This window comes from Triticum dicoccoides, chromosome 4B (genome assembly GCF_002162155.2).
Source record: "Triticum dicoccoides isolate Atlit2015 ecotype Zavitan chromosome 4B, WEW_v2.0, whole genome shotgun sequence".
Taxonomy (NCBI): Eukaryota; Viridiplantae; Streptophyta; class Magnoliopsida; order Poales; family Poaceae; genus Triticum; species Triticum dicoccoides.
The window spans coordinates 395,845,115-395,850,664 of NC_041387.1; positions in this window are offsets into that span (position 1 = coordinate 395,845,115).

A 5,550-nucleotide genomic window follows, 5' to 3' on the forward strand; every position below is an offset into this window, starting at 1 on the left:
AGACTCCGGGAAGAAAAAGGGTGGGAGGGCGGGAAAACAAAATCAACTTGGAGGGGGAAAACGACGAATAACTTGAAGAGACAACACCGGTTGAAATCATTGAGGAAAGAAAGCAAAGACTTCGCACGAGTAGGATGGATACTCGATTACGGACTCCGGTTCCGAGAAGAAGAGGGGTGGGCGGGTGGGAAAAGAAAACAACTGAGGATTGAACTCAAAGATGAAGGGACTCGAGTCGACTTGACGAGAAATGCACCGGATGAAAAGAGCTGAGAACCAACGATCGGAAAACTAACTGCGTGATCCTAAAGAAAAATTTGAAGAGGAAGAGGAGTAGTTTAAAACACCTACGTCAATATTCCTTACCAGAGCGACGACGGGGATGAGGAGTAAAAAGAATTCCTACTCTCCGATATAACTAGACTCTGAAAACAGTTTTCTTCTAGACTCAACAACGGCCAAACTACACGATCAATCAAGGGGGCTCCTAGGGTCGGTCGAGGCTCTGATACCAACTTGTCACGCCCAATATGCGACCCTATCCAAAAGGAACTCGAAGGTCCCACCAAGGATAGACCCGCATATTGAAACGCTTTTGCAAGGTGGATATCATTACATCAACATTACATAATAGATGGGGATACATACAAGAGGCATATAATGCCACGAATACAACATCACAATACATAAGAGCATCATCCAACTACAGATGAAACACAAACAGAAACTCAAACGACATCCACCCTGCTAGCCCAGGCTGCCGACCTGGAACCTATCCCCTGATCGAAGAAGAAGCATAAGAAGAACTCAACGCAAGCAAGCATCGCTCTCGCGTCATGATCATCGCATAACCTGTACCTGCAACTGTTGTTGTAGTAATCTGTGAGCCACGAGGACTCAGCAATCCCATTACCATGGGTATCAAGACTAGCAAAGCTTAAAGGGAAAGGAAGGGGTAAAGTGGTGAGGCTGCAGCAGCGACTAAGCATATATGATGGCTAACATACGCAAATAAGAGCGAGAAGAGAGCAAGCGGAACGGTCGTCAACTAGTAATGATCAAGAAGTGATCCTGAACTCCTACTTACGTCAAACATAACCCAAAGACTGTGTTCACTTCCCAGACTCCGCCGAAAAGAGACCATCACGGCTACACACGCGGTTGATGCGTTTTAATTCGGATCTGGTGTCAAGTTATCTACAACCGGACATTAACAAATTCCCATCTGCCTATAACCGCAGGCACGACTTTCAAAAGATTATACCCTGCAGGGGTGTCCCAACTTAGCCCATGATAAGCTCTCGCGATCAACGAAGGATATACCTTCTCCCAGGAAGACCCGATCAGACTCGGAATCCTGGTTTACAAGACATTTCGACAATGGTAAAACAAGACCAGCAAAGCCGCCCGATGCGCCGACAATCCCGATAGGAGCTGCACATATCTCGTTCTCAGGGCAACACCGGATAAGTCAAGCTATGAGTAAAACCAACCCTCGAGTTGCCCCAAGGTGGCCCCGCAGGTTGCTCGGTTTGGACCAACACTTAGACAAGCACTGGCCCGGGGGGGGGGCTAAAATAAAGATGACCCTTGGGTTGGCCGACCCAAGGGAAAGGGATAGGTGGTGGTGAGGCAAATGGTAAAACCAAGGTTGGGCCTTGCTGGAGGAGTTTTATTCAAAGCGAACTGTCAAGGGGGTCCCATAAATCACCCGACCGCGTAAGGAACGCAAAATCCGAGAACATAACACCGGTATCACGGAAACTAGGGCAGCAAGAGTGGAACAAAACACTAGGCAAAAGGCCGAGTCTTCCACCCTTTACCAAGTATATAGATGCATTAATAATATAAGAGATATTGTGATATCCCAACCAAAATCTTGTCCACCATGGAGAAATCTTCAACTTCACCTACAACTAGCAACGCTATAAGAGGGGCTGATAAAAAGTGGTAACATAGCCAAACAACGATTTGCATAGGAAAGGTGTCAAAGATTAGAGGTTCATGGCAATTTGGGATGGCTTGATAAACAGGTGATAGGTAGCGCAGCAAAACGATAGAACGAAGCAATTAGCATATCAATGATAGTAGTGAGATCCAGGGTAGCGGTCATCTTGCCTGAAATCCCGCAAGGAAGAAGAACGAGTCCATGAAGAAGATGAAGCCACGAAGACGAACCAAGCGTAGACGAACGAATCCTCACGATCGCAACGAAACAGGAACTATCGAGAAGAAGCACACAACATGGTAAACACACCACACATGAACATGACATGATGCACAACAAGCATGATGCATGACAAAGCTACATGAAGCTACTCATGGCAAGAGATGATGCAAACAAGAGCAACACATCAAGGCAAGTTTAAATGAGGCCGGGAACAACATATAACAATTCTGGTAAGTCCTCATATGCATATTTCGAAATTGGTCCAGATCTGAATAAACCTTATGTTCACGTTGTTAAACATCAAGTTAAGATGCACAAAGATGATCTACACGAGATTCTAGTCAAGTTACATATAAAGTTCATTTAGTTCGGAGTTACGGCCTAGAAGATATGAGCAAAAACAAGTTAAACATGGCATTGATGCAAAAAGCATACAAACATCAAGCAAACACCTCAAAATATGGATGCAACATGATAATATGAAGCTATATGCAATTCTAAACAAGTTTCATATAGAGCACACTCAAAACGGAGCAACGGTTCAACACACACACATGAAACAAGTTTAAAGGACAAGCTGTCCAAAATAGCAACTAGGCATATTGCAAGCATCAAAACAACATGCTACAGGACCTCAAAAAGAAAACAGAAGACATGGGCATGATGTACAGGTAAAGCATAACAAAACATGAACACTGAGCTATCTCCAGAAATCACTAGAACATGCTCAAACACACATGGTAAGATTGCAAGTAATAACAATTAAAACTTTGCAGAAAATAACATCAGGTTGCAATGTTTAGAGCTATCAAACAACATGTTACAGGAACTTATCATGGAAAACAAAGTCATGGCATGACACTACTAAATGCATAGATCAAATGTTCTTTACTGACCATGAGCCAAAAAGGAGCAGAAAATATGATGGCACCCACGTAAAGATAGCAAGTTATATTACAGATTCAAACATGGCAGAAATAGAATTATGAAGGCATGTTGGTGAGCTTGTGCAACTCACTACAGAGCAAAACATGGCATGGCAAGGCACCCAACAGTAAGAAGACATGTTTATGAAGCTAAGCATGGCAAGAGCAAGTCCATAGGATGCGTGGAACACTAGGAAAACACATGGCAACAACTGAACTTGATGTTAACAGGCTGACAGCAACATTATCAAGCAAGTTTGGAGCAAGATAACAACAAGATACAGCAACCTATAAATGCAACCAGGGGCATGGATGGATATAGCAAGACATGTAGAACAAAACATATTTAGTGGACATCTCCATATTATGCATAGAATGATTTGTAGAAGCAGGTTTACATAGCATCACGAAATAACAGATTCAGCCTAGCAAAACAGCAATAGCAAGTACCCTACTTAACAAGCTTGATTCACTCACCACAAGTCATTGCATGACAAGATAAGCATAGCATCATCAAGAAGACATGTTTATGAAACAAACCAAGGCAAGAACAAGTTCATAGCATGCAAGGATCAACTACAACAACCTTGGCAAAGTTGAATAACATGTAAACAATCTGCCAGGAAACATTTTGAAGCAAAAGTAGAGCACGAAAATGACATGCTAGACTACTCCATAATTGCAACCAAGGGCATTACTGGATAGACAACAACCACATGTTCAAAACATCCTTACTGAAGTATCTCAAAATATGCATGGATCTCTCTGTAGCAACAAGTTTACATGGCATCAAAATAACAGCAGAACAGGGACTAAAATCACCAACATCACGATGCCTAGTTTGCATGCTTGTGCTAGTCACCACATTGATTACAAAAATACATGGTAAGCACCTATTTAAAGAAGACATAGCATAGTTCAAAACACATGTAGACATCAACCTCATAGGATGCACACATCAATCATGGCAAAAATGACAAATGAGCTCGTTCTGTTAACAGACAGCAGAAAACATTATGAAGCACTCTTGCAACAATGATTCAGGCATCAAGATGACCTCAAATGAATATTATACAATAGAATGAAATGATGTACTCGTTGAGGCGAACAATTTGACATATTACACGCACAAAACGAAGCTACGGATGCAGAGATATGACAGGTCAAACATGGCATGAAAATGTCAAAAATACTCGGGGACTTAGCAAAAATTCGGGGTCAACCTCATATTCGGATCTGGATCTGGGGGCGCGGATTACGAGGCGGGCCGGGCTCTGGCCGGACTCCGGCGAGGTCAACCTCATGTTCATGTTTTAGAAAATGTTCACATAAATAAAAATAAATATTTTTTGAAACCTTCCTTCCCCAATTTTTTTCTCCCACTGTGTTAAAATACGCTCGTATATCAAGGTATTGAGTCATACTTATTTGGTTAGCACATAATTTTTTTCTCCCCCGTTGCAACGCATGGGCATATTTGCTAATAACTATTTATTGTTTTACTGTTTGGACCATAGTCTACATAGTCAGGACTTACCGAAGGGCGCGGCGTGTTGCCGCGCGGGCTAAATTAATGTATAAGTTGATGAATAGCCTTCACGGTTTATTTTCGTTCCACCACTTTCAACCTTTTTTCTTACTGTTTTTTCCCCTCCCTCGCCCCAACCCCACCCACGTACGCAGCCAAAAAAACACCCCCAACCTCCGACCTACCTCTCCCAACTCCCAAGCCCTCCCTCTCTCCCTGCGCCGCCGCCCATCGAGCTACTACATACGGATCAGCCGGCCACCACAGACCTCCCTCCCCAGCCGGCCGCCACGGCACCACCACCTCCTCCCCCCAGCAATCATGCACATCGGGAGGCGACCATGCGCCTGGCCTAGCTGGGTCTCAGCCTCCCTCCTCCCTTCGACCAAGGCCAGGACCTCCCCTCCCCGACCGATCTGACGGAGAGAGGGCTAGGCCTTGCCACTCTGGTGGTCGCTGTGGCCAGATCCGGCCGGCGGATCCGTCGTAGAGCCGACAGAAGGTGGGCGCTCGAGCTCATCCAGCAGCTCGTCGTCGACCAGGAGGCCTCTACCTCGACTGCAACAGCCCGTGGTCGTCCCCCCTCCATCCACGTTGTCGTTCCTCTTCTCTTCCTCACCAGATTGGCGGGAGCAACCTGTGCAGGACGACGAGCCATGGACAGCCAGCACCCAGTCGAGCACCACCACACCCTCAGGTTGCCTCTTCCTCCTCGATCCGTCTGTGTGGTACCCAGTCGAGACCCATTCCCAGTCCCCTGACCCCAAGGAAATCACAACCCCATCTCCCTCTCGCGGTCTCGCAGCTCTCTCCTCTCGAACAAACTCTAGGGTCCCATCGCAGCCAACCTCGGCTAACTCCTGATGCCGCCGCTCATGACGCCTAAGGCGAGCCAGAGAAGGATCGAGGCGGTGGATCAAACCTAC